Consider the following 23,793-nt stretch of genomic DNA (forward strand, 5'->3'; position numbering starts at 1 on the left):
GTCATGTGCAAAACAGGGCCTTCACCCCCATGTGTTGATTCAAGGCGTCCGCCATTTGCTGGCGAGTATTTCCTGTGTGGGGACACAGTGTTTGTCTGGCTGTGACCTAGGCCTTATGGGCAGAGGGCATTGTTGTCTGCTTCTGAGTTGCACTATGTGATTTTTTGGGGCCCACCCTCCCGCCATCCGGGTTACCGTGTCATGTGTTGTTGTCTTCTGTGGCCTGTGACTTGACATTGTCAAGCTGGGTGCATGGGGCATGGTGGCGGTAGTGGCATGTGCGTGTTCATGGAGTGTGGTTGAGTCATGCGATAGGTTGGGGTGGTTGCGTGCCTGTTAGTGATTTTGGTTGTGGATGACGTTCCCCCCATGTGAGGTGCGTTGTTTGTGTACTCACCCGGGTCTCGGAGTCCTTCTAATCCCTCCACTGCCTCCACCGGCAGTATGGCCATCACCCTCTCCTCCCAGGGCTGGTAGTATACGGGTCTGCGGGAGGGCCCTCCTCCAGTGGCGTTGGCCTGGTTGTGTTCCTCCTGCATCTTGGCTCGGACCCTCCTCCGCAGATCGTACCACCTGGATTGTCATTCCTGCCTGGTCCTTCTGGTGTCCGCAACAGCATTCACAGCATCGACGATGGTCTGCCACATGGCTGTTTTTTCTGCCATGCTGGTCTGTCTGACCAATGTTCCAAAGAGCTGTGGCTCGACTCTGAGGATTTCATCAACAAGAACCTCCAACTCTCGGTTACTGAACTTTGGATTCTTGGTAGTGGGCATGGTGAGGGGTGTGGGTGTGGATGGTGGTGGGGGTGTGTGGATGGTTGTGGGTGTGTGGGTGTGGTTGTGCAGGTGTGTGTGTGTGTGTGAATGTGATGAGGGGGTGTTTGTGAAGGTGGTTGTGTGAAGGTGTGCAAGTGTAAGGTGTGGTGAAGCTTGTAGTATGGTTCTGTGGTGTCTGGCAGCAGTGAGTCTGTTGCAAAGGCTCATGGTTTGTGTGTGTGGGCCCTTTTTATTGGTCCATGGGTGGGTGTGGCTGTGTTTGAAGTTTGGGTAGGTGTGTTATAAGGAGTGGTGGTGTTTTGGGCCTCTGTTTGTTTTTGGCAGTTGCAGGTCAGTGAAGGTGTTTTAGTAGTGTTTGTTGGCCATGTTTAGTGGCTTTGTGCCATTCGTATAGTGTATTCTTGTGTTGTTTAGTTTTGTCCTGGTTGTGTACGTGCATTTTGAGCGTGTGTACGGTGTGTACATGGGCCATTTGGTTGTACGGTGCTGTCCTTGTGTGTGGCTTGGTACGACTCGTACATGCGGTTGTGATGTTGGGGCCTGGGGTGCGCTCCGTACTTAGGAGGTTGTGTTGGGGGTGCGACGGGAACGTACTGGGGTGTACATTGACAGTGGTACGACACGTACAGGGGTGGGGGGTGTACATAGACGGTGGTACGACACAAACAGGGGTGGGGGTACGACTCGAACGTACTGGGGTGTAGGTACACGGTGGTACGACACGTACAGGGGTGGGGGTATGACTCGAACGTACTGGGGTGTACATAGACGGTGGTATGACACGTACAGGGGTGGGGGTTCGACTCGAACGTACTGGGGTGTACATAGACGGTGGTACGACACGTACAGGGGTGGGGGGTGTACATAGACGGTGGTACGACACGTACAGGGGTGGGGGTACGACTCGAACGTACTGGGTGTAGGTACACGGTGGTACGACACGTACAGGGGTGGGGGTATGACTCGAACGTACTGGGGTGTAGGTACACGGTGGTACGACACGTACAGGGGTGGGGGTACGACTCAAACGTACTGGGGTGTACATAGACGGTGGTACGACACGTACAGGGGTGGGGGTTCGACTTGAACGTACTGGGGTGTACATAGACGGTGGTACGACACGTACAGGGGTGGGGGGTGTACATAGACGGTGGTACGACACGTACAGGGGTGGGGGTACGACTCGAACGTACTGGGGTGTAGGTACACGGTGGTACGACACGTACAGGGGTGGGGGTTCGACTCGAACGTACCGGGGTGTACATAGACGGTGGTACGACACGTACAGGGGTGGGGGGTGTACATAGACGGTGGTACGACACGTACAGGGGTGGGGGGTGTACATAGACGGTGGTACGACACGTACAGGGGTGGGGGTACGACTCGAACGTACTAGGGTGTAGGTACACGGTGGTACGACACGTACAGGGGTGGGGGTACGACTCGAATGTACTGGGGTGTAGGTACACGGTGGTACGACACGTGCAGGGGTGGGGGTACGACTCGAACGTACTGGGGTGTACATTGACGGTGGTACGACACGTACAGGGGTGGGGGGGTGTACATAGATGGTGGTACGACACGTACAGGGGTGGGGGGGTGTACATAGACGGTGGTACGACACGTACAGGGGTGGGGGGTGTACATAGACGGTGGTATGACATGTACAGGGGTGGGGGGTGTACATGGACAGTGGTACGACACGTACAGGGGTGGGGGTACGACTCGAACGTACTGGGGTGTAGGTACACGGTGGTACGACACGTACAGGGGTGGGGGTACGACTCGAACGTACTGGGATGTACATAGACGGTGGTACGACACGTACAGGGGTGGGGGGTGTACATAGATGGTGGTACGACACGTACAGGGGTGGGGGTACGACTCGAACGTACTGGGGTGTCGGTACACGGTGGTACGACACGTACAGGGGTGGGGGTACGACTCAAACGTACTGGGGTGTACATAGATGGTGGTACGACACGTACAGGGGTGGGGGGGTGTACATAGACGGTGGTACGACACGTACAGGGGTGGGGGTACGACTCGAACGTACAGGGATGTACATACACGGGTGGGGGTGTACATACACGGGGGTACGTGTCGGACGTACGGGGGCTGGGGGGAGTGTTGGGCGCATATGCGGGCACCTGTCTCCATGGTTGCTATGGGAGTTCGGTGCGGACGGTGTTTTTTCAATACGGTTGTAGCCTCGGACTCACGGGATGGATCGTGATTCCTCGGTCGGACTTCACCTTTCACATTTGTACGGTAAATCGTACGAGGACGTGTCGGACACATTTTCCGACCCGAGGACGTGTGGGGAAATATTCCCAATGCGGTTCATATGGACTTTTTACCATGCGAATCATGATTGCCAGTTCGTACGGCACTTGTACGATTCGTACGGTAAAAAGACCGGATACGAGTCGCACGGGGAATTTTTTTACCGGATCGTAATTGGCACCAAAGTGAGAGACTGATGCAGATATTTACATATTTAAACATTACTCACTAAGCCATGTATTCACTAAGATACACTTAATCAGTCAGTTATACAATCAATTTTTCAAAAATAAATCATCCATTTAGACACTCATATAACCATTTATTCTTCCATCAACCTTGAGATATACATATATAAAATATATTTAATTTTCAGAACAACACACATTCACTGGATGATTTCATCAGTGATGTCATGAGTGATGTCACTGACCATGTCATGAGTGATGTAATATGTGACGTCATCAGCAGTGCATTGCGGGCGCGCGAGTTATAGTTAGATGAACTAACTATAACGGGGGAATTTCAATGGTTTTGTACCAGTGAAAAGTCCAGCTAACTATAACGCCCATGAAACCTATGTTTTTTTCAGTGAATATATATATATTATCTACTGGCGGTCGCCAGTAAATAGTTATAGTTAGGATCGTGTTTCCATAGGAAATCTGAAAATTCTATTTTGAAAAACTTTGGCGCCGGTTGACGTATCTTCGCGAAATTTTCAAAACTAATGGGGTGCTCCGCTCACCTCCTACCCTGAAAGTCTCGGGGGGATTCGTCAAGCAGGGGCAGAGAAAAAAGGGGGTCCCAAAACGCGTTTTCCCCACGCATTTTCCCATAGGACCTTTAGTCGAAGGTACAGCCCGAACGGCTGAACAGAATTACTTGAAATTTGGCAGAGAGGTAGTCCTCAGGTCAGGGATGTGCCTTTTGCATATATGGTGTCAATCTGTTCAGTAGTTCCTGAGAAAAGTGCAGTTAAAAGCACATACATATCTATAGCAGTGCACCGTGCGTGCACCGTGCGAGCACCCTAACGTGCGCGAGCGTAATTCTGATTGGTGGTTACATGTTAGTCAACGTTCGAATCGGTCGAAATCAGGAAGTGTCTGCCGCCATTTTGTTTGTTTTCAGTGCGAGAGTGAAAAAGGAAGGTGGCGAACGTGAAAAGGGGGTAGGGTAGAGAGTTCCTGACCCCCTAGCCTTTGTCAGGGGGTCTCTGAAAGACCCCGAAGGCAGAAATTTAAAAAAAAAATAAAAAAATTTTAATCGCGGGGGTGCGCTCACCCTGCGTGCACGGTGAAAAAAAAAAAAAAAAAAAACAAATTTAAATACGTAGTTTATTGTAAAATAAATATATAAAAAAATAATAATACATACATAACTTAGCATTTAAAAAAACGTACAAATTCACTGAAAAAAACATAGGTTTTATACACGTTATAGTTAGGAATTAGCATTTAAAAAACCTTGCAAATTCACTTAAAAAACCATAGGTTTAACACATGTTATAGTTAGGTGGATATTTCACTCGTAAAAAACCAATGAAATTCCCCCGTTATAGTAAGTTCAGATAACTATAACTCGCGCGACCGCCACTCTATCACAAGGATGATGTCATCATTGATGTCATGAGTGATGTCACTGACCATGTCATGAGTGATGTAATATGTGACGTCATGAGCAGGATTGCGGGCGCGCGAGTTATAGTTATCTAAACTAACTATAACGGGGGAAATTCATTGGTTTTTTACGAGTGAAATATCCACCTACCTATGTGTGAAACCTATGGTTTTTTAAGTGAATAAATATATATAGATTCACTGAAAAAACCATGGGTTTCACACACGTTATAGTTAGAAATTAGCATTTAAAAAACCTTGCAAATTCACTGAAAAAACCATAGGTTTCACACATGTTATAGTTAGGAATTAGCATTTAAAAAACCTTGCAAATTCACTGAAAAAACCATAGGTTTCACACACGTTATAGTTAGGATTTAGCATTTAAAAAACCTTGCAAATTCAGTGAAAAAACCATAGGTTTCACACACGTTATAGTTAGCGGACATTTCACTCATAAAAAACCATTGAAATTCCCCCGTTATAGTTAGTTAAGCTAACTATAACTCGCGCACCCGCAATCCACTGCTGATGACGTAACATATTACATCACTCATGACATGGTCAGTGACATCACTCATGACATCACTGATGACATCTCAAATGACATCACTGATGACATCATCCAGTGAATGTGTGTTTTTATAAAAATTAAATATGTTTTATATATGTATATCTCAAGGTCGATGGAAGAATAAATAGGTATATAAGTGTCTAAAAGGATGATTTGTTTTTGAAAAATTGATTGTGTAACTGACTGATTAAGTGTATCTTAGTGAATACATGGCTTACTGAGTAATGTTTAAATATGTAATTATCTGTATCAGTCTCTCACTTTGTGTATAAGTGTCTGCATGGGTTGGTGAGTAGCTACATGGGTGTTTATATAAGATATTAGGTTGTTTTTTGAGTATCAGTGCGAGTGTCTGCATGGTTTGGTGGGGGTATTACGTAGTGCATAGGTGCATGAATGATTGAATCTCTGGTTGTATGTTTTGAAGACAGCATGTGTGCATGTCTGTATGGGTGGATGAGTGTGTGTATGGGTGTGTTAGTGAGTGAATGACTGTCTCAATTGTGTCTTTATGAGTTTCTAAATATGTTTTAAAGAAGTATATTTGACTATTGGTGTATATAAGTGTGTATATGTGTGAGAGTGAGAGATTGAAATAGTTCCTGTATGAATAAGTATGTGTTTTTATAAGTGATTATTTAAAAGAGTAAGTATGTGTAAGTTTCCGTAGAAGTAAGTGTGGTGGTGTGTGTATAACTGTATATGCAAGTTAATGTATGTTTGATTCTTTATTAGCATGAGTGACTATGTGTGTGAGTAACTCTATGGATGAGAGGCATTGTGTAACAGGATGTATAGGTGTATGAGTACATATGATGAGTGAGTACACGTATGAGTGACTGTACAGGACTGTTGGTGAATGAGTGGATGTGTATGTGGATCTTAGAATTATTGAAGAGGTTGTTGTAATTGGTATTGGTATGTCCTTTTTTTTGAAAATTTCAGTCTCTATTTTTGAATGTTTGTATCAAAAGGTTATATTAGGGTGAGAGGAGGTCTACCACTCTGTCACAAGGATGATGTCATCAGTGATGTCATTTGAGATGTCAACAGTGATGTCATGAGTGATGTCACTGACCATGTCATGAGTGATGTAATATGTTACGTCATCAGCAGTGGATTGCGGGTGCGCGAGTTATAGTTAGCTTAACTAACTATAACGGGGGAATTTCAATGGTTTTTTATGAGTGAAATGTCCGCTAACTATAACGTGTGTGAAACCTAAGGTTTTTTCACTGAATTTGCAAGGTTTTTTAAATGCTAAATCCTAACTATAACGTGTGTGAAACCTATGGTTTTTTCAGTGAATTTGCAAGGTTTTTTAAATGCTAATTCCTAACTATAACATGTGTGAAACCTATGGTTTTTTCAGTGAATTTGCAAGGTTTTTTAAATGCTAATTTCTAACTATAACGTGTGTGAAACCCATGGTTTTTTCAGTGAATTTGTATGGTTTTTTAAATGCTAATTCTTACCTATAACATATGTGATTCCCATGTTTTTTTTTATTATTTTGTATGATTTTTTTATTATAAATTCTTATATTAAATGTGTTTTTTTTTTTAAAAAGCAAGTATTTTTAAAAACTTTTTATTCTCTTAAAACACTATGTTTTTTATAAAAAAAATCTGCAATATATCAATTTTTCTCATTTTTTTTTTTACCAAACTGGTAAGATATATTAGTATAACATAGAAAATCTTTTTTGGTCTTTTTTTTTTTTTTTTTTTAAGTGCGCGTACGGTAAGCGTACGGTAAACGTACGGTTTACGTAATGTTCGTAATTTATCTACTCTTTTTGCGTATAGTTACGCAATTTGCATAGCCGTGCGTACTGCGTATGGGGCGCGTAAGCGTGTACGCTACACGCGCACATTACGCGGAAGTGTTGGGAAGTGACTGTTATGCGCTTGCGCGCGAGCGCGTGTCTTTTTTACGCGCATGCGTTCTTTTACCGTAAGCGCACCGTAAGCGCACCGTAAGCGTAACGTAAGAGTAACGTACGCGCACGGTGGGTCATGTGATCATGAAACACAACTTTTGATTGGTTGAAACTACTTTCAGTTCTAGAACTCTCCTACACCACACCCATTCCTCTCATTTCTGCTTGTGATCCCTTAGGAGAAGGAGCTGACTTGTCTTTGTGATACAATGGCAGACCAGCAGTCTTCTACTGAGAGTGAGTCTAGCAGCACCACCATCAGGCAGAGAAGGAGGAAACAGAAGAGCTCTTTTATATGGGAGTATTTTAGTTTTCCTGAGGGTGAGAAAAAATTTAATGCTGCCTTGGTGACTTGCAAGCTGTGCCAGCGTGTACTTTCGCGAGGTAATCCCAACAAGAAGTATTCCTTCGGGAATCACACTATGTTGAGACACCTTCACGATGTACACCCTAGGACACATGCTCGACATACTAGAGGCAACCCTTCAGTAAGTCAACCAAGCACATCCACAGCAGCTCAGCCGAGTTCTTCTTCGGAAACTCAGCAGAGCCCTTCATCTGTGGGGGCAGATTCACCTTTTTCTGATCCTGTGGAAACGAACCATTGGTTTGCGAGGGTTAATATGCGGTGTTTATTTTGCCATGGTCTAATTGGTTATAGGGAGACCAGTCTTCCCCTCATTAACAACAAAATAGACCAGCACATTTGTCCTACCAGCTAATGTTCCCATTCTTCCTTTCCTCTGTCCCTGCATGAACACAACAGCTCTTTTAAGAGCCAACCTTACCTCTCAACTTTTTTTTATTTTTTCTTTAAAACTTTTTTTTTTTGTTTGTTTACCGTATTTTTTTTTTTTTTTAAAAACACTAAAAATCAATTACCACATCTCAAGATCCTTGAGGAATAAATAACTAAATACTAAAAATCTGTTTGAGATAAAGTGGAAGAAAGGGACCATCTAATTTCTGACTTACCTGACCCACCCAACAATTTAATTTTTAATTAAAATGTAATTGAAATTACTTGAAAAAATGGTTGGTTTTTTTCGAAAATTTTCTTTCACAATCTGAAAAAAAAGAAAAAAGTATTAATATTTAATAAATCATTATATAACACAATACACGTATTTACATATTTTCCCCCAAAAAATTTTTGCCTTTTTTTTGCTGTTTTCAGAATATATTGCATTTAACTATAAATTGTGAAAGCAATTGCATTCATCACTTAACAGCGGGCAAAAAAAAAATAACAATCTCAAAGATTGTTTTTAAAAAGCCCACAATCTCTTTTTACTTAAACATAACATTATAGAAATGCATAATATTCTTAAAAAATATCATCTAATAACAATAATTATTTCTTTAAAATACCGTCTGACAATTTTGTTTCAGAAGCATAATCACAAAAATATTATATCTCAAATAACTCCACAATACATCTGGTTCCATTTCCTTTAGGCCAAATAGTAATTTTAAAATTCTTTTTTGATTAAATTTCCAATGGTAATCCAATAAAATTCCTAAATTGAAATTGTACAGATCTTACCGATTCTCTATAACATTTTGGTTTCCGAAAGATTAATTAATAATTAAATTAGTCCACAATACAATTGTTTACCTTTCCTTATGGCCAAATAGTAATTTTAAAAATCTTTTTTGAATAAATTTCCAATGGTAATCCAATAACATTCCAAAATTTAAATTGTGCAGATGTTACCAATTTTCTCTAAATTTTTGGTTTTCGAAAGTTTCATTAAAAATTAAAAAAGTCCACATTACAATTGGTTACCTTTCCATTAGGCCAAATGATAATTTGAAAAATCTTTTTTTTTGAAAATTCCAATGGTAATCCAATAAAATGGTAAAATTGTTTTGTACAGATCTTGCCAAGTCTCTCTAAAATTTTGGTTTCAGGAAGATTAGATAGGAATTTGCTCAATCAAAAGGCAAACGTTGCTTGAAAATCAATTGGGAATCATTACACAGTGTCCAGCCTTTTTCACATTTAAGATAAACTGTGTAATGTCCAGAAGTAACAGTAGGTCCTTCATGGAAAATGATTGCAACTGTTACAAAAGTTTTTCCTGAAATTGATAATTGCTGTCCTGTAAAGTTCTTTATTAAAGTATCTAATTTTGAACCATCAGCTTTACATCGTTGCATCATTAAAATTACATACTGTCCATATTCCTTTAAAATTAACGTTGAAAACATTTCAGATTTACACTCACCGCATTCCATGCTATGATTAGCATCTTTAATTAATTTAGCAAAAGTGACTGTTTTACTGTCTGGCAATGTTAAATAAATAAACCTTTCAGAATCAACATTAGAGCCACATGTATTGTAACAGTTTTCACAACTATGTTCCCATTTATAAGAGACACCAAACATATTTTCAATGGGAACCCCTTCTTCTTCCAGTACCTGAAGAAAATACATTAAGAATTCCTGTGCGTCTTGCTGTACATTTTGAGAAAACTGTGTTCGTCCTGAACATACATCTAAAAGTTTTCTAATTTCAGTAGCACTTTGTATTTGAGTTTTATCATTACTCAGCTTTTGAAAAAGGAGACTCAACTCAGAACAGAATCTTTTTCTCTGACTTACTATTATCTGCTCTTGCAAACTTTCCAGATAAAATGCAACATTCAGCACTACATTAGCGTAGCAGTTGACACCAGAGCTATTTTCAAAATGACATCCTACAACCTCTTCTTCATTTTCCTTTCTCTTTTTGCTTGCAATTACATCACTCCTCTTTTGTTTCCTCCTCTCTACATCCTCATTACAGATATTCTCAATTCTCCTTTTACGAGAAACTACACGTTTCTCTAACACAGGATACTGACCTAAATGAGGAACATAGGTTCTTCTTAATCTATTATACTCCTTTACACAATTTGTATCAGCACTAACTTTTGAGTCATCAAAGTCTATCATGAATAAACCAGATAATGTTTTCACTCGTGACAAAGCTACATAAGCCATACCTTCTTTGAACACAGTTGAACCAATGTTTACAAATGCACAATCTACAGTCAATCCTTGAGACTTGTGAATAGTTACAGCATATGCTAGAGAAAACGGAAACTGTTTCCTTTGTACATATAAGTCTTTCACAAGCATAAAACGAACTGTACAACGACAAATGTCTATAACTTCTTCTATCTGATCAAATTTTATTTTTAAACATTCAATTCCATCTTTTTTCTGATAATTAATAAAACCCACAACTCTTCCCATAGCTCCATTAACTAAACCTTTTTCAACATCCAAATTTCTCCTTAAAAATACTCTACAGTTCATGCAAACATATAGATTTTTTTCTAATCCAGCAGTTTTGGAAATGTTCTTCTCTAGTGAATCCAATTTATTTTTCAGTTTGCCTGTTAATGTGATAGTAATTCTTCCATCTAGAATTTTGTCCACTGCTTCCATTTTCCTGATATCTTCCTTTTCCAATTTCAAAAGCTCCTCATTGAATATTGAGCATTCACGTAGAGTTGGCATTAAGCAGATGACACTTTTCTTTTCTCCAATGTTCTTGTATATCTTCTCTGCAACTATTTCTTCCTTTGGAAATAAATTATGTAGCAACCGACTCTTTAATGCTTTTGTGCCAGCTTCAGTCAGTAGTCCAATTCTGATATCTTTCAGAATACTTCCATATTCTTCATCGTTTGCTTGCCTCATATTAGTAGTAAGTTCCTTGTACTTAAAGAAGGACCAAATATTTGCATTACCAATGCTTCCCAATGACTTCTTTGTGTCTTCATGTGTCACAGTATTAAACACTGGTTGTCCTTTAACTGGAGTAAGCTGTAGAAGATCCCCAAAAACTATGACATGTTTTCCACCAAATAACACGTCATAGTCTGTCCTTAGAATTTGCTGCATTCTTAAATGCACAAAGGCAAGCATTAAGTTTGATACCATGCTCACCTCATCAATAATGAGAACATGCATCTTCTTCAATACTCTTGAAACTTCCAAGCATGCTTCTCCAGTTAGCTTGTGGTATTGTATTTTGTTCTCATGCTCCACTGGTAACATTAGCAAACGATGTAAGGTGATTCCTTTTATGTTATATGCTGCTAACCCAGTTGGAGCAGTAACCACACAAGACAAAGTAGAATCCGTTTTTTGCTGTAGGTAGCTTCTGATGACTTTTATTAAGAAACTTTTTCCAGTTCCAGCTTGTCCGCTTACATACATCCTGATTGGATGAAATGATGTGCATGAGCACTCTTTTTTTTCATGTAGTAATCCGTGATCAATTTTGTTTCTGATCTCTTCATAAATTTGTTGCTGCTCTTCATTCAGTTGTCTTCCCAAATTTGGTAAGTCTATAAATTCTTCTTGAGCTTGATTCATAGCCGTTTCCACTTAATTCATGGCTATAGCAGCTTCATTTTCAACGATTGGTTGTCCTAGGGGATCTTGACTGAGTGTTCCTGAACTTTGGCTGTCTTGAGAACTGTCTCTAGCTACTTCAGCTGCAATTGTAGTTTCCTGTTCAATTTCTTCATTTAACATTTGCACATAAGTTGTGAATGTACTGCATTTTATGCTGTCTTTGCAAGCATTAAATTAATCTTCATAGCTTTGAAATTCTCCCAGTAGTTCATCCTCTGTACGCCATGGTTTAAACAGCTGTAAAAGAGCCAAGTAGTAAAATTCCTTTTTGTCAGTAGTGTCGCAACTCAGCTTCCTGTGATTTAGCAAACTTCATAACTTCCTTTTGTTTGCTTCACCAAACATCCTTCCTCACCAATGACTTTATATTTTCCATTGTTGATGTCTTCTGCGGCTTTCCGTGAATAAATGTAGTTCTGCAGCACTTCATAGAGACACATGTTCTCCAGATGATGACTTCTCTTGGGATAATATGTATCCAACATGTTTGATTTCAAAATATCTGTACTTTCTGGGTCATTCTCGGCCAAATATTCAATTTCTCCAACAGATTTCAGTACCCGATTTCTCATTGCTGCAAGGCCTAAACTTGCCCAAATTATTCTTCTTGATTTCGAGTCGAGACTTGCAGAAGATAACCTATCTGAACATTCGTAGGATCCAATTTCTCGATGCGATAACATCTTTAAACTGAAACTGTACAGCTTCTTACTGACAGTCTTCTCGTGAGAAATCTCTTCCCACATTTCTTTCAATTCAGTTTTTTCTGGTTTAGTAATGTAAGACGTTACATATCGAGCAACAGCAATGGAATTGTCAGCTACATACTGTATATCCATGTTAGCATTCCACATGGATAAAATGACTGGGTTGTAGTCATTTATATTTTTTGATTCTTCTTTTCTTTTAAAAGGTTGTAGGTATTCTTAGGTGATTTCCTTGTAATAGTATGTCTCACAGATGACATAAAACTGTTTACTCTTCCATTTGAAAGAACAGGTCTAGGAAATCCAAATCGACATTTAGTGTAGTATTTATCTTTGCTCTTGTATTTCCGTCGACAGTATTTTCCACACCGATGACTTTGGAAACGTAAAACTTGCTCCTTTAACTTTTTCTCTTCTGTGCTTTTTGGTATAGCACATGTTGCATATTCTTCAATGAAAGATAACACTGCTTCATCAGTATCTGTTCCAAACTTTGGGGCATCCTTGATCCACAACAGCATATGAATATGAGGAGCACCACTTGCCTGGTACTCTTTTCTCCAAAAGAAATCCACTATTTCTCCAAGAGGTGGATTTTTTTTATTGCAGATGAAGGACATCATAGCCTCAAATCTATGATTGAAATATCTGCAAACATTAACCGGATCCAATGAGCACAGTTCTCCTGCTGTCTTGTATTCGATGTTTTTAATGTTTGAATTTGCCTCTCGTAGAAAATCCAGTAAATCATCCCAAGCGTACTCAGCACAGCTTAGGGTAAGGAACCATGTTGGTGTTCCTAAATTCCGTAACATGCATTTTAATTCACCATGGCGTCGGTACCAATATTCATTTGTCCCACGCTGACAAGCCATCAGATTGATCAGTTGTGTTTCCAAATGATCATCTTGGTGCTGCACTTTCTCCATAAAATCCTTAGCAGACACATTTTGTAAATGTACTCCACTTTTTAAAATGTGATTTACTGCATATGATAATGCAGACAAGTCGCTTTCAAATAAAAGATGGAACAAATAAGGAATACTTTGTCGAAATCTGGGATCTTCTGCATATAGTCTTGTAGTTCGATACTCAGAAGCTGGAATCTGTTCTGGACGTTCATCGTATCGTCCTCCTTTTCCTGTAGGAAACAGCTGGGGAAAACATCGAGCTTCCAAGCTCTCCTCCCATACACTCGCGGGAGTTCCTTTTGCTTTCTTCATCTGAAACAGATCAATATTGTCTCCCATAACTTCTTTTGAATGAAGAGGATGTATGCTAAAATGTTCATAAATTTCTTCTTCCTTTGACTTGTCCACTTTTTCAATTTGTCCAGTTGGTGTTTCTGTGTCTTCTTGTAAATCTTCTTCTTCTTCTTCTATATAAATTGATTCATACCATTTGTTATTCCTTTTCAAATACAAATTTGCTCTTTGTACTTTCCGTACATCCACCAGCTCCTGCCAAATTTTCTTGTTCTTTGTAGGTACACCATTAACCAGAATGACTAATGATTCAGTTTCCAAAGTATCTGCATCAATAGTTTCCATATTTTTTTTCAAATCCAAGGGCAAATACACCACTCTTCCTTTTAAACCTCTCAGTAAATCTGAAGGAGGTAATTTACCAGTTTTGGGCTCCATACGTACTATGGTCTGGAACGGATGAACACATTGAATAAGTATAGACTCATATGTATTTAATTCAGAAAGTTCGGCAGGAATAACATCCAATTCTAAATTATTATGTACAGCTCTGGTCGGCATTCCATTTTCCTCTAACTTGTTGTAACAGTATTTACAAATACGCTGATCTTCACCCAATTCAAAACAATTTTCAAGAAATATATATGTGGCAAAATCCTTCCACTTATAATTATCTTCATTTTCACTTTTTCTGTAGAGATCAACATTCCTAGTTTGTTTTCTATAATGAGTTCTGCGGCAACAAATACAAGTAATATTTGGTCTTTCATTAGAGATTATTGCAAATTTTGTTATGTGATCATTAAATGTCTTACTTACAGAGGGTTCTACATTCTCTTCCACTTCTTCCTCATTTACTGTGTGTTTTTCTGCACTGTCTTGTTCAGGACCAAAGTAACAAAACTGAATTTCATCAGTAACCTTCTCTACATCTGATACCGATCCACGGAACAGAGCCCCATTCAATTCATCTAACTTTATTGCTGGACTTTTAGCAAAATACAACCGTCTCACAAACTTTCTCATTTCAGTATGATGAACAGCCAGCATCCTAAAATGATGAAAAACACTTTTACACACTTTTCTAGATAGACAAGCCAGAGAATGACGCTGCAAACCAGTATTCTCTCTCACTCTGCATGGATCTAGACTTTGAAGCACCTTAATCTTCTGTTTTACACTTTTTTTACTATATTCTCTTAGAAACTCACGAAATTTATCAATAGATTCCTGACGCACAGTGCAAATACTACTACAATTCCAAGTGTACACTGGGGCTTTAGGACGTCTCCCCATAGCCTCATCCGCCATCACTTGTACCTCATCTCTTGGAACCATTTTCTCCTTCTCCACTATACAACCATTTTTCACTTCATAAGCACGACCTCTGGTGTCAACTGCATGCAGCAAACTATTACTTTGAAAATAACTCTCTTCATTAAAAAAAGGTTCACTACTTGAACTATGCATCCATTCTCCTAAAAACACTTTACAAAAGTTTGTTCTTTTCACTACTCTTTTCCTTTTGCTTTGTGATTTCAGTACATTAACCATTTTATCTAATGTACGCATCCTATTCAAAATTAAAATGAATAGTTTCCTTTTTAATTCTAATACCTTAGCTGCAATGGCTTCAATTTCTTCTTTTCTCTTATAAAATTTAGCCTTTTGCTTATATTTCTTCACATCCTTTATCAAATTGGACATAACTCTTCTCTGAAACATTTTTCTACGTATCTCTTTAAACGCTGTTTTTCTGTTTAAGTTAATCTTTATTGTTTCTGAAGGTATATTTGCATTAACTAAATGCTCAATTTTTTCCTGTTCTTTTCTATTTAAAACATTCTTTCCAGTACAGACATTTTGTACATTTTTCCTTTTTTTGAAGATGTTCTTTAAAAAATCTTTTGTCTGCTTACCAGAAGACTTTCTCTTTTTCCCAACATGAGCATCTCCAACTAACTTAGGTCCTCCAGTTGTCTTCAAATATAGGTTTTTTTTGTGGTTTTTCCTTAGTCTGGATTTTGTAGGCATCTTAAATTTTGTTCACTGCTCTTCAGCAATACCTGAAAAAAACTAAAAAAAAATTCCTTTATTTTATTAAAATATATTACTACATTTTTTATGATCTTTTCAAATCTTAAAATACTAAGTACCCCTTTCCTACAAGTGAAAATCACAATAACACCTTCACAAATTAAATATCTAAAAACAATTCCTGTGTGCACACAGAGTCATGGTTTGAAATTAGGCAGAAAACGAAATTTCTTTGCCAATTGGAAAGCACACTTCCTACTGCTTTTTTGGCAAGTGATAAGTACTTTTACAGTCTGACACATTTTGAATCCACTTTTCTGATTCTGAAAAAAGCACATGTCCAAACTGCTTTTTGAGACCAGCAACATGTGTAACCTGGGTGACTGACTACACTCCAGCAAGGGCAAACAGCCTTAGTGATGCTGAATGTATTTGCATTACTAACTGCAACCTCAAACCCCACTCGGTTGTGAATACTGTGCATGATTCCACAGGATAAGCAGCTGGCTGTGTGCTAAGAGTCTGCTTCTGCACAAAAAAATAGCTCCCCCTTTCCTACTAATGCAACTGTAAAATTACCAGAGCAATACGCAATAAATCTCTGCCTGTAATTCCTCTTTGCACACAGAGTCATGTTTTCATATTAGTCAGAAAACGAAATTTCTTTGCTAATTTGAAAGCACACTTACTACTCTTTTTTTTGGCAAGTGATAAGTACTTTTACAGTCTGACACATTTTGAATCCACTTTTCAGATTCTTAAAAAAGCACATGTCCAAACAGCTTTTTGAGACCAGCAACATGTGTAACCTGGGTGACTGACTACACTCCAGCAAGGGCAACCAGCCTTAGTGATGCTGAATGTATTTGCATTACTGACTGCAACCTCAAACCCCACTCGGTTGTGAATACTGTGCATGATTCCACAGGATAAGCAGCTGGGTGTGTGCTAAGAGTCTGCTTCTGCATAAAAAAATAGCTCCCCCTTTCCATCTAATGCAAATGTAAAATCACCAGAGCAATACCAAACAGATTTCTGAGACCAGCAACATGTGTAACCTGGGTGACTGACTACACTCCAGCAAGGGCAACCAGCCTTAGTGATGCTGAATGTATTTGCATTACTGACTGAAACCTCAAACCCCACTCGCTTGTGAATACTGTGCATGATTCCACATGGTAAGTAGCTGGCTGTGTGCTAAGAGTCAGCTTCTGCACCAAAAAATGGCTCCCCCTTTCCATCTAATGCAACTGTGAAATCACCAGAGCAATACGCAATAAATCTCTGCCTGTAATTCCTATTTGCACACAGAGTCATGTTTTCATATTAGTCAGAAAACGAAATTTCTTTGCCAATTTGAAAGCACACTTACTACTCTTTTTTTTGGCAAGTGATAAGTACTTTTACAGTCTGACACATTATGAATCCACTTTTCAGATTCTTAAAAAAGCACATGTCCAAACAACATTTTCAGACCAGCAACATGTGTAACCTGGGTGACTGACTACACTCCAGCAAGGGCAACCAGCCTTAGTGATGCTGAATGTATTTGCATTACTGACTGGAACCTCAAACCCTAAAAGTATTCCTCATTTATACCAGTACACCTTAATTTATTGTGAAAACATAGTCCATATTATTTTACATGTTCCTCACATTTAAATTTCTCCCAAAACAGAAAATGATAAACACAACTTCAACAAAAGGAATTCCAATTCTATTATTCATTTCTTAATTCACCATATACATCCCCTCTCAAACTCTTATCTCACCTTTAAAATTAGTTAGTTGTAAAAGAAATGTGGCACTCAAACAGCAGATTATCAGAGCCAGGATCTCTGTTCTGTACACCTCTCTCCTCTCAGCAGAACCAGATAATGGCAATGTTTCCCTCTCTTTTTCCACACATATACATGTTAGTTTCAAATCTCAGTGCTTCCCCATTTTTTCAAATGTAATCACACATTTCTATTGGTTGAAAACCAACCCTTTTCCAACAGTACCCTTCCCCCAACTTGACTTCAGCCTAGTACCCTTCCCCCAACTTGACTTCTGCCTGCTACCATAGCAACTGCTCTTGAAACACTGCTGTGTAGAGTTAGGTCAGAAGTTCACCACACAATGTTTCATTTCCAAAGAGCAGGAGTACTTGACTTTTCAAACCTAACAGCAAATCCATAGTACTGTTCTTTGGTAACACATTTTTCTGTACCAATACAAAACATGCTTCTATAAATTTACACATACAGCCTAGTTTTTAGTGTAGAATGGTATGAAACAGCCAATCAGTTCTTTTTAAAAAAAAAAATATGTATGCCTCCATTTCCAAACTGTCTTTCATTTCTTTTTACCATTCTACTGAATTACACCTCCGGAGTGCACCCCGATCTCCTTGGAAGATGTTCACAGTGTGGATTGTAGGACACAGCTATGTCTTCTGGAGTGAAAAGTATGCAGAGAAAACAGGTATGGTGAGAGACCTTGCTTTGCCAAATGTAGACATTAAATGGATTGGTCAGAGAGGGTTAAAGTGGCACCAATTGATGCCATTGGTGAAATCCTTCATGCAAATCCAAAACCCTGACCTCATAATAGTGCACTGTGGTGGCAATGACCTAGGCACTTTGACTGGGGTAGGTCTGGAAATGCTTATGAAGGACACCTTTGCACAACTGTTTTCACTTTTCCCTAAAACTGCCTTTGTGTATTCTAACATATGCCAAAGGCAAAAATGGAACTGGTCCAATCAATTTTGTCCGCAGATTGACAAAGCAAGAAAGCACGTCAACAAATCTGTTTCTGCTTTTCTCCGAGACTATGGTATGGGTTCCATTTACCACAACAACTTGCGTTACGACATGCAAGACATTTATAGAGGAGATGGTGTACACTTCAATGATGAAGGGAGCAGAGTCTTCCTCTTGAACCTTAGACTCTGCATCGGTACTTACTTGTAGGTACCACTAAAAAATCAAATCACTTCATAAACACAACGGCTCTTTTTAGAGCCCCCTAATATCTAAACACTTAAATCTGAATTTTATTTCTTTTTTTATTTTTTTTTTCTACCGTACGCGTACGGTAAGCTTACGGTAAGCTTACCGTACGCGTACCCCGCGATTTTTTTTTAAAATTAATAAAACAATTTTTTGTACTTTTCTGTCCTTCTTTGACCCCCTTTCAAATGTTAGGGGGTCTGTAACTCTCTTCCTTGCCCCCTTTTCAAGTTATCACCCTTTTTTTTCTGAGTGAAACACACAAAATGGCGGCCGCCGCTTCCTGGTTTCGACCGATTCGAATGTTTACTAAGATCTAACAGCCAATCAGAATCGTGCTCGCGCACGTCACCGTACGCGTACGGTAAGCTTACCGTAAGCGCACCGTAAGCGCACCGTAAGCTGGCTCAGATATATATATTGTTTTAAATGCTATTTTCTCAGGAACTACTGAACAGATTTACACCAGACCTACAAAAGGCACTTCCTTGACCTGAGGACTACCTCTCTGCCAAATTTCAAGTAACTCTGTTCAGCCGTTCGGGCTGTAGCTGTGTCTAAAGGTCCTATGGAAAAATGCATGGGAAAAACGCGTTTTGGGACCCCCCTTTTTTCTCATCCCCCGCTTGACGAATCCCCCCGAGACTTTCAGGGTAGGAGCGGAGCGTAGCGCCCCACCTATTTTGAAAATTTCGCGAGGATTCGTCGACCGGCGCCAAAGTTATTCCAAATAGAATGTTGCGGATTTCCTATCGAAACAGGGTCCTAACTATAACTACCTACTGGCGACCGCCAGTAGGTAATATATAGATATATAGATATATATATATAAAAAATATGTTTCCCAATCTGATATGATTAAGAATCAGGCACTCGTCGTCGTGGGGGTTCTCCCATTTATTGTCTTGGTTCCACTGGATACATAAACAACAGTTGTTTATGTATCCAGTGGAACCAAGACAATAAATGGGAGAACCCCCACGACGACGAGTGCCTGATTCTTAATCATATCAGATTGGGAAACATATTTTTTACATTTTTAGCGCTAGCGGTAGCGCTATGTTATGTGCACCACCAGCGATCTGGCAGCACGCCAGTAAAACCGCAACTGCTTGTTTAGATATATATATATATATATATACATCCATATCTACATACACACATATAAAGAAATATAAAGTCTAACCAACATTAGGAAAAGCATTGGACATTAGAGGGGTCAAATTTACTATTTCCACTCCAAACAATACAACTGTACGAAAAGTGTAGAACTTCAGAGGGTTTAAATTAACTATTCTCACTCAAAACAGGGCAACAGGGTTAAAATGTACTATTTCCACTCCAGTCAGCGCAACAGTAGGGAATGTGTTGTTCTTTGGAATGGTAATATTTATTATTGCAACTCCAGTCTGTGCAACAGTAGAGAACTCTTTGGATTTCAGAGGAGTGAGATTTACTATTCTCATTCCAAACAGGGCAAAAGTAGGGAAAGCATTGGATTTCAGAGAGGTAACATGAACTATTCCCACTCCTTACAGTGCAATGGTAGGAAAAGTGTTGGTCTTTGAAGGGGTAATATTCACTCTTCCCCCTTCAGTCTGTGCAACAGCAGGGAAAGGGTTGGATTTCGTGGTGGTAAAAAGTACTATACCACTACAGATCTAGCATGCTGCAACTAAATGTGTAAGGAAAATATATCAGTATTCCATATTTTTTGTAACTAAAAATAAATTAAGTAATTAATAATAAATTACATAATAACTTCCCACCCTTCAAACCTAGCAGCCTGCAAAAAAAAATAAGTGAACTAAATAAGTGTTCCATAAATGTCATAATTAAAAATCAATTAAATAATTAACAACTCATAATTAATTTTAAATTATCACTTAACTAACTTATCACCTTATACCCCTACAAACCTAACAGCCCACAAATAACATAGAACAAAAATAAATCAGTATTACATAAATAAAACAATAAATATCAATCCTGTGATTAAATAAAATGTATTAAATAATTATCACTCAATTATTACCTAATTAACTTCCACTCTAATCCCCGAGCTACCCGCTATGACACTATAAATTACTATTAACAATAATAAGATATTCTAAATGATTTCAAATTACAGGCTATATAATTAAAAACAATTAATAACATTTGTATAAACTATAGTAACACATAAAATGTATATATCAACTAAAACACATTAAAATATTTAAAAACTGAGTATTTCTAACCACATTATTAGTGAAAACAATATTAAAAACATAAATATTACTTAAAACTATATTACTTACCTCAAAAAACAATATTCTTGTCAACGATATTTGTGCATCATGATATTTGTGTGCCACGATATTTAATTTCTGATTTTTCTGTCTACCCGGGATGTCAATATGAGATTGGACGGCTATGTGCCTTTTGTGCAATGGGATTGTGGCCCAAGTCTAGATACATTGAAATAAGTGGAGTGCACTGGGGGAGAGCTAACAGAGTTCTAAAAGCGCTGTTCTTAGTGATAGATAGTATGTCACAGTTCATATGCCCCGATAGTTCAGCTCCAAGTGCCTTAATATTATGAATTTCCATAGCGGGTGAAACTGCACTTGAAACTGTTTCCCTGTGCAATTGAGTTATACTTAAACTGTAATATTGCAAGATTACTTGGCTTTTTTGTACCTCTGGGATCCAGGAAAAGTTTTGAGACAACTTAGGGGCCGATTGTGATGGCATTTAGACCACCACCCATCAGTGACTGTATTACCACCCACCACATTACGGTGGTGGGCGGTGTGTTTGAAGTCAGAAAGACCAACCACCTCACATTCGACGGGTTCCTTGAGCCCACCGATGCGTCAGAGGCAGCCACAATCCCTACAATGGTGGCAGTGCCTGCTAGGCAACCCCGTAGGGATTATGATATCCCTCCCCACCAGCTGTTTCCTTGAGGTTTACCCACCATGAAAAGGCTGGCAGAAAGGGAGATTGGGGGCCCATAGAGGGCCCCTTACTCCGTTGTCCTTGAATTTGGGTGTTGGGGGGCACCTATGGTCCCCCTCTATATATCCCTGCACCATGTGGCAGGCACCACATGGTGCCTGCCATGTAGTGCAGGGATATATACAGGGTGTATTTTTTGCTTTGCGACGGGTGCAGCAGTTAGCAGCATGCGCCACGTAGCAAAGAATACATGATGCGACTGCCTGCAAGGCGGTCGCATCATAATCCCTTTGGCGGGACTGCCGACGGCTAGTTGTTAGGTCCCATTTCTGCCATCCTAATCAGGCCCCTAATTCCCAGGTAATCAAAGTTAGAGACATATTAAGTTTCATGGGGGCCTACTCTCATGTACAAAATCAGGGCCTTTTTCGTAGGGAGGCTGAAAAACATATATTTAGTCTTACTGGTTTAGTTCCATCCCCTCTCCTTACAAAATAACTCAAAAGCATTTAAACACTGCTGAAGGCCACAAGGGATCTTTGATAGTGAGAAAGTATTGTCTGCGAATAGGTGTGCAGGCACCTCCTGCCTACCCATTTTTAACACATTACATCTGCCCCTGGCCAAACAAGTCACTAAGTAATTTATATACAAGGAAAAAAGCATAGGAGCCTAAACACACCCCTGTCTGACTCCCCTATAATTTGAATAGGATTGGTGAGATGCTCTGGAATGTCCCAACTTACCTGTGAATATTTACTAGTATGCACTCTAATAATGGACCAAAGGTTAGAAGGAAGACCCATATCATTCCAGGCTACCCAAAGCTTATTCCTTCAATTAAAAGGCCATACTTAAATCAACAAAGGCCACACACAAGTGGCCTCCGTTGACTAATATATTCTTCCAATAGATATTACAGAAACAGAAGACCTGATTGAGCATGTTCGTCTCAGGTCTAAGGCCTGCCTGATAAGGGGCAGAGTACCTTTTCCCACAATCCAGTCCTGGATCTTACAAAGTATTTGCCTGCAAAAAACATTTCGCAGGCTATCTGTAAAGCTGATTAGTCCATAATTATACTGAGTTTCAGAGATCCCCTTTTAATTTTTTTAATGATCTTAGCAACATTCCAGTATGATGGTAAACTTGCCCCTTTTAAAGTGGGATTTAAAATGTGGTTAATGTAAGGCACCCAGATGTCGGATTTTGTAAGATAAAGATTACCTATGATCTTATCCGGGCCTGGCACCTTACTACACTTAATCCCTATTATGGCATCATATGTGTCTTTTATGGTAAAAGTGAATAAGGGGCTTTTTTCAATTTTATTCTGAAGTTTGAGCTCCAGTTCTTTGTTCAATGTGTCACTGTGCAACTTCTATAAGCTGCTAAAATTATCAACCCATTCTTGAGGCTGAACAAAATATTCAAAATCTTTAGGGGCTTTAATAGATCCATAAGCAACAGTGTCTCAAAACAACATGTTATTATCAGATTTGGTAGCATCAATTAAATCCTCCCTTATTGAATTCTCCCAATCCCTTTTGGCCTTGAACATATAAAGGGTTGCCTAGCAGGTTGTGATACAGCTCTACTGTTACTTTTTTTTTTTAATGGAGTAGGTTGCATTTAGCTATACTACAAGCCTTATTGAACCATGGTGCTACAGGGTGTTTCCCTGCATTTAACTTTACCTCCCGAAAGAGTAACTCTCTTATATTATCAAAGAAAGAGTTGTAATGTATTGTAGATAATTTCCCTGCAGCATAATGCAATTGCAAGTTCTTAGACATAGCTTTCACCATTTCTTGTACCCTTTCCAGGACTTCAGTGTTTCTCTGTACCCAACCGCACCTTATAGATACATATAATACCATCTAGACTCAATATAGATGGAACCATTACTGTGGAATCACACCTGCAAATCATAGTCATTATAAGAGGGTTATGATCACTATCCATACACTCTAAGATGGTCATATCATCCAGCATATTCTAAAGGCCTAGTTCAACTTGAAAATAGTCTATTTGGCTTCTACAGACAGGTCAATTGAATGTGTATTTTCCCATTCTCTCTGCCATTACATGCTCTCAAATCCCAATTTAGGGTCATGCTGTTACTTTAATTGCTATAGCTGACCGTTTAATCCCCAGCAATTCCAGTGCTGTTATGTCCCATTTTGAGTCCAGGTCAGCAGTTTGATCATGAGGATTACTTAATAAAGGATCAAAGGTGGAATTAAAGTCCCCTGTGATGATCAGTTTCCCTTTTCATGAACT

Source organism: Triturus cristatus, chromosome 11 (assembly GCF_964204655.1).
Source record: "Triturus cristatus chromosome 11, aTriCri1.1, whole genome shotgun sequence".
Lineage (NCBI taxonomy): Eukaryota > Metazoa > Chordata > Amphibia > Caudata > Salamandridae > Triturus > Triturus cristatus.